The 15,036-nt window shown below is 37.1% G+C and overlaps 1 long non-coding RNA gene across 1 annotated transcript; it reads right to left on the reverse strand.

Moving 5' to 3' along the window:
* Positions 1 to 8,557: 8,557 nt before the first annotated feature.
* LOC120479144 (uncharacterized) lies at positions 8,558 to 13,924 on the reverse strand. Its single transcript, XR_005622847.2, has 3 exons — positions 13,611 to 13,924; positions 11,635 to 11,775; positions 8,558 to 9,950 (listed from the first exon to the last, which is right to left on the reverse strand). It is a non-coding gene; the product is annotated as an uncharacterized LOC120479144 (long non-coding RNA).
* Positions 13,925 to 15,036: the final 1,112 nt, after the last annotated feature.

The following is a 15,036-nucleotide window of genomic DNA, read 5'->3' on the forward strand; positions in this document are numbered from 1 at the left end:
TCCCCAATTTTTTTCCGGGGGGGGGGGGGGGGGGGGGGTTTAAATTGTATATATTTATACACACAATATGCATAAATATATACAATGTATTAAAACCGCTTGATAAAGAATTATATAGGCTATATATAATTATTCTTTTAAATTACTTACTAAAGTAATACTGGATTTAGAGGGCAGCAGAATTTTCACAAATTTTCAGCATCATTACTCCAGTCTTCAGTGTCGCACAATTCGTCAGAAATCATTCTAATAGTAATATGATGATCAACAAACATTTATGTAATAAACATTTATTTTATTTTTTAGGATTTTTTTATTAATAGAAAGTTCAAAAGAACAGTTTCTATTTGAAATAGAATCTTTAGTTACATTATAAATTTCTTTACTGTCACTTTTGATCAATTTAATGCGACCATACTGAATAAAAGTATTAATTTATTTCACACCATTTTTTAAAAATAATGAATTATTTGACACTGTGGTAACAATGTTTGTTCCAAAAGACTTGACTAAATAGATGAAACTTGTTTATTAGATATTATATGGTGGGGATTTTTCGACTATTTCAGCACATGCGATTTTTACATAGTTACGTCCAGTAGGTGGCGGAAAGGCACTCAGTAGGTCAGCAACTATTCAACGACCATGATTTCAGTGAAAAAGGCTGCTTTATTCAGAAACAAACAATGCCATGCCAATCGATGTCAATTATTGCTATTTTAAGAGTGAATGCGTATGTAATTCCCAAAACTTTGTGTTTACGTGGCCGATCCTGGCAACATGAAAAAGTTTTATACAAATTCTGAATGGAAATTAGAAAGCACACAACGATCGCTCCCTTTGCAGAAAAACTGTCGAGATAGCACTCCCGTAGAACCAGGGCTATTAATAATGGGAAAAAAAGTAACTTAAGCCTAAATGTTTCCAATTTACGCAAGGAGTACAGAAGCCCCGATGGTGTGGGTAGATACAAAGTAGAAAGATATATAAAGAGAGACAATTACCCCTCAAAAAAGTCGGTATGAAGCTTTCTCTTCCCGACCTCCAGGGGAGGTTTATCTTTCTCCATTTCGTTAAAATTAGCTTCAAGGGAGCAGCGCCAATCAAACAGTCCTGTCAGTCAACGATGTCATGCGCACAGCACTCTTTAGAGGTGGGGCGGACGTTTACATTTTAAAGCGACATGGCAACTAGCCAACTTAAAAAAAAAAAAAAATATATATTGTAAATAATCAATTCACGAAATTTACCGTATCCATTGCATGCATTTAATCAGATTTGTTATTATTATTTTTTTACTAAAATAAAAATATCTTAGGGACCCCCCTAATTCTATTTTTTACTTCTTATGGGGGGTCCCTAATACCTTATGGGGGGTCCCGGATCCCCCCAGCCCCCCCTCAATTCGAGCACTGCGCGGATGTGCTCTACTATGTAAGAACGAGCCTATGATTGAATCTGGAAATAAAGCAAAATAGAATAGAAAATTAGAAATATTCGTCAGATGCCATGTCTATAATTTATAGCAAAACATCTCGCATTGATTTGATCTGAAACAGTTTCATTACTCCGCACGTGCGTGACATCAAAAACCAATGTGGTTGAACGACCACGTTGCGACAGTATGGTTTCGGGAAACAGTCGTGACTATCTTGATTTCTTCAACGATACACTATGTATGAAGCAGCGAGTTACATTGTTGTACGGGAAACACACACCCCAGGATAGTACATTTGTAGAGTGATTTAACTGTTCTATGTGATAGTTCTTTATAATTATATGATGCATTAAGCAGTTTACAAAGATGCAGTTAAAAAAAAAACTACATGAAAATGTATTATTTGTTTTACAATTCAACGTTTTAGAAGTTTTTGGCAATAAAGCGACTTTAATTCATAGAATTAAAAATAATAAACCCCATGAACAATATTATGCTCTTAAAATATATACTGTATGTATATGTCAGTACAGAACATAGTGACATGCAACATTATAACAATATAGTCCCTGTTTTATAACAAAGCAAAAAACTGAAACCACCCTTATAGTATAAATTATAAATTATAGTTTATCATAAATCAGTTTTAGGTGCTAACTTACTATTTGGCTCAGTTCAAAGACATGCCCACAGAGACCGTTTGCTTTCAGAGGTTTCAATAAATGTAAAAAAAAAAAAAAAAAAAGTTTTACACTTATCTGAATTCAGTTAATGTGCTACATTATTTCTGTCATCTTTGATCTCATCTGCACTTCTCTGGGCAGCCTTGGATCTTTTAAGTGGATTATTTGTATAAGTAAAGTGTCTGATTTTGTGAGGTAGTAGATTAACAAAAAGAATACATTTACAGAACCTTTAACATGGCCACAATAGTATGCCCTTTATTACATATGATAAAAAGTGTCTAAAATATGATAATGGTCTGTCACACTTAACTGTAAATATTAACATGAATAAATAAGTTATTATAAATACATCACAAATATTACAAACAAGAGATTCGGGTTTGAACGTGATCAATTAATTAGATTATCCACAGGTAATTAATTTCATAAATTTTGTTCTATTTAATGGAAATGCACTACAGCAATAAATGAATTACTTGTGAATGCTTTTATAGTTTGCAGCCGCTTCCCCATGCCTATATGAGGATCAGTGTTCAGTCCATGAGCAAGGTCAGGCCTTGACAGGTCTGTGGGGCAAACCTAAATTGGAGAGGCAATTAGAGCAGACGGGGTAGAGAGGGAGCAGAGAGAAGTGATGAATTACTGTAGGCTCACAAATGGACACAAAAAATGGCCTCTGGAGTATTCCCCTGCAGGCTCACATCGCCCGATGCTAAGATATGACAGCAGGTCTTAGCAGACATTCACAGTAAAACGCTCCTCGAGGATTTAAGATAACACTCGCCTTCTGAGCGTCATGCCAAGACTATTTGATAACATCTGTAAATAAGCAATTTATTGGCCTTTATAAGGGCAAGGGAGTCATGTGATTAGGGAACAGGAACCAAATTACAATATAAAAAAAAAAAAACATGAAACATGAAACAAAATGTATCGGTTACCTACACTGTTAAAAATTGCTGTAGATTCTACAGAAATGTATCGTTTTATCATTTTACAAGTTATTACTGTAATTCGCAATGCATTATGGGTCAAAAGGAGTATTACAGTTGTTAACTGTACATTTCCCTGTCAACTGTAAATTGATTTACAGGTAAAACGTGTTTTCACTGTAGTTCATACGTTTTACAACAATTTACTGTGACGTGGCATCATTGCGGAGAATAGTGCATTCCAAGGGAAAGGCGAAGACCTGGATGCGGGCGATTGATGGCGGCGATGAAGAAAGCAGCCGCCGAGTCTGTTAGGTGCGGGCTCCTTCGGCGGTGACCACTCAAGGCCGAGTCGGTCGACGGCCTGAGAAAGGAGGCGCATCAGCATCAGCGCATGCAACAAGGACACTGTAAAATAAAGTGTAACCTGATTTAATTACAGATTGGAAATGTGAACGTGTTCAGTGAATTAATTCTGCATTAAAATATAATTAGTTCAAAAGTTAAGTTGGTAAAAATTATCCAATATCCCCATCACTAATGCATGTTACAACACAGCTTGAAAGATACAAAAAAACATAAATGAAGAGATCTTATTTCATGTTTAATCACATCTGTGGGAACCATTGCAATCACTGTCCACATGTTATTTGGGCGAACACAGACAACGTGAAGTGAATTGTGCATGAACTACTCATCACTACTGACAGCCTCAGTCAACATTTCATTTAATCGTAGGATTGTTTTTCTCCATGCATTTGAATGGTGGCTAAGGCTGTTATTCTGCCTAGCATCGCCTTTTGTTTTGCACAAAAAAAAAAAAGTATTTATACAGGTCAACTTCAACAGCGTACGAATGAGTAAATGTGATTAACTTTTGGGAGAATTATCTATTTAAAAATTACTGACAGTCAAAAAACATTTAATCACTCCAAACTTTGGCAACATCATTCGTGTTCAGGATTCGGTGCATATATTTGTATTTTCTTCATTTATTTCCGCTGTATATCCCAGATTTGACATGGCAGTAATTGGAATCATTCAGTGCACCCAAGCTCTCTTTTGAATGACTGCTATTTAGAGGCTGCTAATCCTGTGTTTCAGGCAGTGCTCAGCGCTGGAGTAGTAGGGTATGTTTGCGAGACAAATGGAGCAAATTGGTTAGTCCTAATTCAGTGCTGCAATGTGTTTTGTGACCCACTGATCAGCGTACTAGCTATTATCTAACACTCACCTGCTTTTGTCAGATATGTTGTAGACAGAAATTCAGAAAAGTACAATCACCTAAAAAAAACTAATCATGAATTAACATTGTGATTTTCAAAGTGTTAATCGTTATTTTGACTCCAACAACATTTTATTTTAAGTTTTACACATACTAGCTCTGTATTTTTTCTGACACAAAATAAATAGTTCTACACTATTTTATCTCATGAATGTTTTTTGTGCATATCCATATCTCATTTAGCATTTGTAAACGGCAAAAAATCACATGAAACGCAATGTTTACAACATTTTGAGCAACATTCACGTATGGTTTGACAGCCCGTTCTCATCCCAAGATGTCATATACTGACGCTTTTGAGAATGCGTATACATCCAGCACACATGGCACCCTTTAGCGTCAATATGAGACGCAGATATATAAGGCGCCTCCTAGTGGTCTAACCCTAACCCTACCCCAGACCTAAACCTACCCATAACCGAAGCGTGTTAAATTGACGCTAAAGGGTGCCATGTGCGTTGGATGTATACGCATTGGTAAACGTGTCAGTATATGACGCCTTGGGATGTGAATGCGTTGGGTTTGAAATCCTTTGCAAATTGCAGTTCTGGAAATCTGTTTTCTAATATCCACAGGACTTAAGTATCAGATATCAAACTGAGTGTGTTCAATGCTCTGTCTGTCAGGTTCTGTGAGTGAGGACCCAAACAGAAGGAGAGGTGAACAGAACTATTTTATAAACATACTGTACACCAAGCACAGGTGGGTAGTCAGTCCTGAAACAAAATCCAACCAGCAGGGAGAGGACACGGGGGAAATTGAGAGCTCAACACGTTTCAAACCGTCTTCACTCCCAGGGCATCCAATAAATGGCACATATCCAATACTTGTATGTGTCACTATACATTCCTCAAAAGGGCCCTTTAGTGCCTTTATTACATCACTGTCAGTAAACCCATTGCTTTCAAAGAGAAGCATTTGCTGTCAATACACCGATGGCATTGCTGAGGTATAATTTTGCATTAATGACATGTTATTTCAGGGCATGATTTTCATGAAAATGGGGTTAACTTTGTTTAATGCATGTCAATGGAGGAGAGGATTTAAAACGCTACGTTCACTGACTTTTCTGTTTTATAAGAGAATTCACTGAGAATTATTAGAACAATAACTGACTGTCATATTCAGGTTGTATAATAATCATTTAAACCTAAGCTGTGTTTTTTAAAATAATATGATAAAAAATCCACCATATTTGATTTGAAAACTGCAGCAGAGGGGAATATTATCAGCAAATAACAACTTAAAGCAACACGATTTAAATTTTTTTTTTTTACCTTTCCAAAATCTTATCAGTGGTTCATCAAGTTGTAACAGGGTAAAAGGCACTTCTGTCGTAGCCTGACGGGGTCTGTATCGCTTTTACTGGACGTACGAAACTCCGGGGTTCGGGTAGTAGCCCGAGCACAAAAAGAACTACAAAATTCGACTCCTTTACGTCAAACGCAATACATCATCCTTTCATGAAATCATGTAATATAGTCTACCTTGTCTGTGGACATTGTTCATTCCAAAGCCAGCACTGGATAAACAACGAGCGTGTGTGCGATGGTAGGCTACGATAGGCTAAACTATTTACCACAATTCCGTTTCCAACCAGCAGGGCGACCGCAGAGGAAAACTTCCATGGTGTTGCTTTAAATTCCCGCTAGCTATGCTCATTATGAATTATGACTGTTTACATGTGCACCAATAATGCAATTTTTTTCTAATAATCTTAATCACAGTCAGAAGTTTGCATGACATGAGCAGAACTCGTCACTTCAGTTTGCATGCAATTTTATTATTCTGATCATTCGCTAATAAGTAAGGTTATACCCCAGATAGCAAACTGACATTGAATCAACGTGGAAACATGACATCGAAACAACGTTGATCTGGCATTGTTTTGCTCATCGAATTAACATTGAACAATCGTCAGACGCGTCATTCCCAGACAGCAAACTGACATTGAATCAACGTGGAAACGACGTCTCTCATGACATTGAAACAACGTTGATTTTGCTCATCGAATTAACGTTGAACCAACGTCAGACGCGGCATTCTTCAAAGCTAAATGAAAATCGAAAATTGGTTTGCTTTCATAACGTTGAAACAACGCGTTGATTTCAAGTTGATTTTCCGTCAGTTTTGAAAGAATAAGGCATCTGACGTTGGTTCAACGTTAATTCGATGAGCAAAACAATGTCAGATCAACGTTGTTTCGATGTCATATTTCCACGTTGATTCAATGTCAGTTTGCTATCTGGGTTCTTTCAAAACTAACGGAAAATCAACTTGAAATCAACGTTGTTTCAACGTTATGAAAGCAAACCAATTTTCGATTTTCATTTAGCTTTGAAGAATGCCGCGTCTGACGTTGGTTCAACGTTAATTCGATGAGCAAAATCAACGTTGTTTCGATGTCATGAGAGACGTCGTTTCCACGTTGATTCAATGTCAGTTTGCTATCTGGGACCACACTCGGATAGGGATGTTACCAACCATTGTTGCAATCTACTCACATCAAATTCAAAATACATTTAATGGGCGAACTGGATATTATTCAACGCCATGATGAATAATTTGCGTTCTGTTCATCTTCGAACAGATGGTCCATCACAAGGATAACAAACTCACACATATTCACACTTTGACTCATACGAGTGCTTCTAATTTAGCCATGCTTCATGTGCACTGGGACAAAACCCATGCCAACATGCAAACTCCACACATAAAGTCTGAACTTGAACCAAAGACCTGCTTACGCTAAAGTGACAGCGCTAATAATTGTTTACTTTTACTGTAGGGCGAATTCTTCCTTTATTGTACAATTTGAGAAAGACAAGCAAGATTGTTTGCACACTTGATGACATGCATTTCCATTTTAAAAGGCATTCTGATAGATGGAGAATTAAACTGGTTGATGTATGGGTTTTTTTATCAGGTCTATGTGTGTGGGTATGCGTTTCTCACTGGTGGCATGATTGCAGTCGTAATGGATTAAGCATCTCTCGGTGTGTTTCTCTAGATAAGACCAGCATTCTCTGACTCTTTATGGCTCACCGGGTTTCACGTTATCTACTGCAGTTTCACTCACACAGAACCGACACCAAGTGCCAGACTTGTTTCCAGTATTCCACTGCTGGGGTGTCAGTGACAGCTTCTTTAATGCAGATAAGCTGCTGTCTGAGGGAAAGAGGAAGGACTGGCCACAAAAAAGAGGTGGGAGAGGGAGGTAGAAATAGCTGCAGGGGTGAGCAAGAATAAGAGACAACATTCTTCATCAACATGGTCGGCTGGCACAAAAGCAGAGGCTTTGAAGTGTGCAGTGAGTGAGGGTGAGATCCCAGATAGCAAAATTGTTGTGGCCCAGATCCGGCCCACAGTTGACACTTTCATCTGGCCCACATACCGCGTGGAATGATGGCACTTGGGCGGACCGCTCCTGTTTGCCAGATTTGGGCCACAATTAAGCCATAGCAATGCCACATGTCAGCCATAAAAAAAATGAATGAAGCAGAACTGGCCCACATCTGGCCCACGCACCAAAATTGCTGTGGCCCAGATCCGGCCCACAGTTGAGACTTTCATCTGGCCCACATACCGCATGGAATGATGGCACTTGGGCGGTCCGCTCCTGTTTGCCAGATTTGGGCCACAATTAAGCCATAGCAATGCCGCATGTCAGCCATAAACAAAACAAATGAAGCCGAACTGGTCCACATGTGGGCCAGATGAAAGTGTCAACTGTGGGCCGGATCTGGGCCACAGCAATTTTGATGTCTGGGCCAGATTTGGGTCAGGTGTGCTTCATTCGTTTTTATTATGGCTGACATGCGGCATTGCTATGGCTTAATTGTGGCCCAAATCTGGCAAACAGGAGCGGACCGCCCAAGTGCCATCATTCCATGCGGTATGTGGGCCAGATGAAAGTGTCAACTGTGGGCCGGATCTGGGCCACAGCAATTTTTATATCTGGGCCAGATTTGGGCCAGTTCTGCTTCATTAAATTTTTTATGGCTGACATGCGGCATTGCTATGGCTTAACTGTGGCCCAAATCTGGCAAACAGGAGCGGACCGCCCAAGTGCCATCATTCCACGCGGTATGTGGGCCAGATGAAAGGGTCAACTGTGGGCCGGATCTGGGCCACAGCAATTTTGATGCATGGGCCAGATTTGGGCCAGTTCTGCTTCATTCGTTTTTTTTATGGCTGACATGCGGCATTGCTATGGCTTAATTGTGGCCCAAATCTGGCAAACGGGAGCGGACCGCCCAAGTGCCATCATTCCACGCGGTATGTGGGCCAGATGAAAGTGTCAACTGTGGGCCGAATCTGGGCCACAGCAATTTTGATGCATGGGCCAGATTTGGGCCAGTTCTGCTTCATTCATTTTTTTTTATGGCTGACATGCGGCATTGCTATGGCTTACTTGTGGCGCAAATCTGGCAAACAGGAGCGGGCCACCCGAGTGCCATCATTCCACGAGGTATGTGGGCCAGATGAAAGTGTCAACTGTGGGCCGGATCTGGGCCACAGCAATTTTGATGCATGGGCCAGATTTGGGCCAGTTCTGCTTCATTTTATTTGTTTATGGCTGACATGCGGCATTACTATGGCTTAATTGTAGCCCAAATCTGGCAATCAGGAGCGGACCACCCAAGTGCCATCATTCCATGCGGTATGTGGGCCAGATGAAAGTGTCAACTGTGGGCCGGATCTGGGCCACAGCAATTTTGATATCTGGGCCAGATTTGGGCCAGTTCTGCTTCATTCGTTTTTTTTTTTTTTTTATGGCTTAATTGTGACCCAAATCTTGCAAACAGGAGCGGGCCACCCAAGTGCCATTCCACATGGTAGGTGGGCCAGATGAAAGTGTCAATTGTGGGCCGGATCTGGGCCACAGCAATTGTGGTGTCTGGGCCAGATGGGGGGTTATTCTGCTTAATTTGTTTTGTTTATGGCTGGCATCCAGCATTGCTTTGGGCTAATTGTGGCCCAAATCTGGCAAACAAGAACGAACCATTCAAGTGCCATCATTACACATGCGGTATGTGGGCCAGATGAAAATTAATGCACTTAAGGCAGTCCCCTCCAGTTTGCCAGATTAGAGCCACAATTAAGCCATAGCAATGCCACATGTAACCAAAACACAAACCAAATACACAGCTGACCACAGTTGCAATCCTGTTTGCCAGATCTGGTCCACAAGCAGGAAATTTGTTCAGCCACATGTGTGTCAAGAATTACATAAATAGACTATAACTGTGTGTTTTTGTTTTTGCATGCTGTGACTGACACTAAGAAAAATATACACTAAAGAGAAATTTAAAAATGCCCCCTTTCTATGTTAAGAGAAGTTACAACAGATGATTTAAACACATTTCTGAAAACATTTGCATTATTTATTAATATTGTCAAAGAACAACCAAGTGCAAGTTTCAATTTTCAAAACTGGAAAGCAATCAAAAAAAATAGTAATAATAAACAAACACAAAATATGTGCATATAAAGCATCTTAGAGCTAAACAAAAAACAAAACATGTTTCCAGTTGGTCACATCCAGAGCCACCCAAAATTAAAGAAGTCGACCTCCTTGACTGGGCCCATCTGGCAATCTTGCAAGCCTTTATTGGATACACACACAAAAAAAAAAAACAATTGTTGACTCAGTAACAGAATGCTGATTTTCAAAGTGTTTTACTAGCAATAGTAGAAAAATGGACTGGACCTATCAGTGCATTAAACAGTTTGGTAAATCTAAAGGGCTATTTATACTTCTTCGTCGAACTCATGCCATAGCTACGTTGTAGGCTGTGTGTAGCGCACGTACCCTTCGGCGTACCCTGACGTGCACCTCTCCAAAAATGTAACAACGTGTCAACTCTAAAGAAATGCAAGAGCTGTGATTTGTCTGCCAGGACTGCTACCTCGGATTTCACATGCTCCCTCTACAAGAGTAATTGCACGTCAACGCGGACAATGACGCTAAAGTATAAATGAAAACCAACGCGTTGCCTACAGCATAGAAGCTTCGGCGTAGGTCCGACGCAGAAGTATAATGAGGCCTCAAGGCTAGGGTTGGGTATCGTTTGAATTTGAACGATTCTGATTCCGATTCCTTGTTTCGATTCCGGTTCCTAACGATTCTTGATTCTTTTAAGAGGCAGGGTCAAAAAAGTTGGATCGCCGACGTAAGGTACTCATGTTCGACTCGCGTGGTTATGCCAACACTTCCGGTAGACGCTTCTTCGTTGATGTTGTTCAGCGGTTTCTTCTTCCGCTCGGCGGACTGTGAATATCGAAAGTAGGAATCGAAATTTTAACTTTTGAACGATTCCGGGAAAAATGAAAAGTTAGTCTCGGTTCCAATCGATACTCGATTATCGATACCCAACCCTACTCAAGGCCTTAATTGTGAACATTAATTAATGTATTAACTAGTATTAACTAACATGAAGTGCATTATTTATTAACCATTTTTGGTAACACTTTACAATAAGGTTCATTAGTTAATATTAGTTAACTACATTAGTTAACTAATGAACTAATGATGAACATCGCTTATACAGCATTTATTAATGTTTGTAAACGTTAATTTCAATTTTTACTAATACTTTATTAAAATCTTGTTAACATTAGTTAATGTGCTGTGAACTAACATGAACAAAGAATGAACAGCTTTATTTTTTATTAACTAACATCAACGAAGATTAACAAATACTGTTACAAATGTATTGCTCATGGTTAGTTCATGTTAGTTAATACATTAACTATTGTTAACTAATGAACCTTATTGTAAAGTGTTACCCCTTTTTTAATGTTTCAGTCATTCACTGTTTGTTCATGTTAGTTCACAGTGCATTAACTAATGTTAACAATTACAACTTTTGATTTGTATAATTATATTATATTATATATAATTTTTTTACTGGACATTTTAAAGCTCATAACCATATTTTATTGTTACTTAAACTTAGAGTTTAGTGTTATGTTGCATCATGCAGTATTTCTGCTGAAGAGTAAGAGTCAATGTCTGTTACCTCAATAAATGTTAAAAGGTCATTCCTATTTTATTTGTGTACATTTTAATTATTAACATTACAAGCACCCTCTTTTTATGACTAAAATAACAGGTAAGGGTAAAAAAAACTGAATTCTCAAACATGGAAAATGAAAAAACGGAATTAGCAAAAATGAAAATGGAAATTTGGGAAAAAAATAAAACTAAAATATTCTAGGGCCATAATCAAGTATTCAGACAGACCATGGTATTATACACATGGCAAAAACACAATGTAGCTGACTTACAGGTGTCTTGGGACCTCCTTCGTTTCTTGCTTTCTCTTCTCCCTCCGTCTCGGTCACTTGACAGATGAAGCCATTTTTTAATAAATGTTTCAATTTCTTGATCGGTGGCCGTAGCTGTCAGTCTATTGGTTCTGACAGTTCCTAAAAATATATAACATTGTAAATGCAAGGATGACAACTTTTAAAATCTCAGGACACAATTAGCAGGAATACAAGCATTGACCAAGTGCATACTTTGCCAGTGCCACTCTAAAGAACATTTTGGCCCAAGGCAACAAGGACACATTTCGGACAAGGACACTTTTTGTTTCTTTTGTTTGTTTTTGCCAAAAAGGCACAAGTTCAACCTTTTTTTAGCAAACCAGGGTGACTAGGAACATGTATTTGTATAGATATGTTTTCTTGTTTCAGAGGAGTTTAAATATACCATCAGCAATTTTCTGTAGAAAATCACATCGACATATGTTATTAAGGTGAAAAGCATCCTGACTCAAAACAGTAAATAAAAAATAAATAAATAAAAACAAAGCAGAAAAACTCATTTTAAAATGACTAGGGTATACTAAAAATGTGAAATACAAAGTAATAATACCTGAACCAACTTGCTCAATAATATCTATTAGGCTATTGTTACTTTGTAATCATCTCATAAAAGCTTTTATTGTAATAAAAAGCATGTAGTAATTTGTGCTTTCACAAAGTAATACAACTACAGTGCAGTATTACTGTATGCCCAATGTACATGAATGAAATATTACACTGGGCTTTTATTGTTGTGCCAAAAAAAGCTAGAATTAAATATTTTCACCATGCAGAACTGACTGAAGATTGGCAAGATCGGAGCACAGACACTACCGGTCAAAAGTTTTAGATCAGTTAAATGAAGTCTCTTCTGCTCACCAAGGCTGCTTCATTTGATGAAAAAACAAAATGACAAACAGAAATATTGTGAAATATAATGACAATTTTGAAATGACTGTTTTCTATTTTAATATATATTAAAATATAATTTGAAAGCTGAATTTTCAACATCATTACTGTCGCTGATTACAGATCAGTTTTCAGTATCACATCACACATGATCCTTCAGAAATCATTCTAATATGCTGATTTTATGCTCAAAAAACATAAATTATTATTTTCAATGTTGAAAACAGTCGTGTATCATTTTTCCCCCAAACTTCTATGATGACTTCTATGATTTATTTAAAATATAATCTTTTCTAACATTAGAAATGTCTTTACTGTAACTTTAGATCAATTTAACTCATCCTTGATGAATAATAGTATTTTTTTAATTTCTTTCCCCCAAAAAATAAAAAAATAAAATCTTAGTGACCCCATACTTTTGAATGGTAGTGATTAATGTTACAAAAGCTTTCCATTTCAGAATAATTCTGTTCTTTTGAACTTTCTATTCATCAAAGAATCCTGAAATAAAAATGTAAAAAACTGTTTTCAACATGGATAATAATCATAAATGTTTCTTGAGCATCATATTATAATAATTTTTGTAGGATCATGTGATACTGAAGACTGGAGTAATGATGCTGTAAATTCAGCTTCGATAATAAATTACACTTCAATATATATTCACATAGAAAACCGCTGTTTTAAATTGTAATAATATTTCATAATATTACTGATTTTTTTTGGGGGGGGGTTGTATTTTTTTTATCAAATAATTGCAGCCTTGGTGAGCAGAAAAGACTTCTTTTAAAAACATTAGCTACCGATCTAAAACATTTGACCGGTAGTGTAGCCTACATTAGCAAATGTAAATACTTTTGGCGCCCCTATTCAATCGATACTTGTTCATTTCGCATTCGAGAACCATAATAGTTCTAGCTTAGAGTTATACTGCCAAAATGCTCCTACTTCAAGTATAGAAGTTATTCCATTAACTCATACAACAATTATAGGTATGAAGCAATCGCCTAGCCCTAGAAAATATAAATGTATCGATTATATCTTACCTTGGTGATTGTTTGCAGTATTCGTCCTCCCTCAAACTGACAATCCTCTGGCTTGGTTTCGAGCTCCTTTTTCGCGCTTCACGGCTAGGTTTAAATTTAAAGGCCCAATCGTCGGTTTGTTTTTTTTTTTTTCTTCTTCCTCTAACTGACGTTGGTTTCCAGCGCCTTTTTCAAATTTTACAGCTACGTTTAAATTTAAAGCCCCGAATCGTCAGTTTGATTTTTTTTTTTCAAAGACAACTTCACATGCAGTAAATATTTTGTTACAAAGAAAATAGAGATCTTATCTCTAATAAATAAGTAGGCCTAAGCTGAAGCAAAAATAAAAATAAAAAATAAAAATAAAAATTGAAAAAGTTTATTGTCAAAATAATATTTCTCACAAGAGCTTCACTAATTGTCAGTCATTTAATTGTATTTCATTAATTATAATGTTAAAATTATAGATATTGTTTTATCTTTAAGAAAGATCATTTATAGACTAAAAATGACTTTTGTATAAATTTATATTAAGCCAAAAATGTAATTAAATTTTCATTTATGTATTTAAATAAGTTTATTTTGTTTTAAAATATTACAATATTTTTTTATATTTTCAATATTGAATTTTTATTTTATTTGATTATAGCTATTTTAAATATTTGAATATTGTACAAGTCCTGTACGTTTGTTATAAAAATAGCCAAAGTAGGCTACAACATGTTCCTGGCTCAGCATCTTTATTGATCCTGGAACAGCATTCATATCGACAAATTAGAATTGAAGTTTGAAGTTATGCCAACCATGCTTCTAGATAAGTGTTATTAAAATGTCCCTCCTACTTTAGGGATCGGGTTAGGGATAGGACTATTTTTATGAACAGGAATTATGTGCCTTGATCAACAAAATTATGTTGATACAGGGACATGTACTTGGCAAAATCATTGTGCCCTAAGCTTTGCACAAATAGCAATTAAGTATCTTCTTGCACATCCCAAAACCATAAACAGCTCTTTATAAGTTTGAACTTACACAATTTTCTAAACACTCTACCTACAAAACATATGTGAGCAATTGTCATATATGTGGCCTTACATCCAGCCTATCTAAGGCCATGTGTCCACCAAAGCGTTTTTAGCTAGCTGAAAATGCTATGGCAATCTGAAAAGGCCTAGCTGTAAGCGATTATGTTTTGGCAGTGCAGAAGTCATGATGTCATGTTGTTTTGTTGAGACACTTTGTTGCTATACAGAATATCCGTGGCACAGTTTACTTTTTACTGATTTCCCTGATAATTTGTATAATGCTAAAAATGTTTGTAAAGTATGAATGTCATATAGACACGTATGTTCGGAGACCAGAAATATTATTTTTCCATCTACTCTGCTATTTGATGTTGTACAGAAAGAATGTTTTGACAGTTGGTCAGTGTGGTATGTGTGGTCCA

Source organism: Pimephales promelas, chromosome 12 (assembly GCF_988280905.1).
Source record: "Pimephales promelas chromosome 12, fPimPro1.hap1.1, whole genome shotgun sequence".
NCBI lineage: Eukaryota > Metazoa > Chordata > Actinopteri > Cypriniformes > Leuciscidae > Pimephales > Pimephales promelas.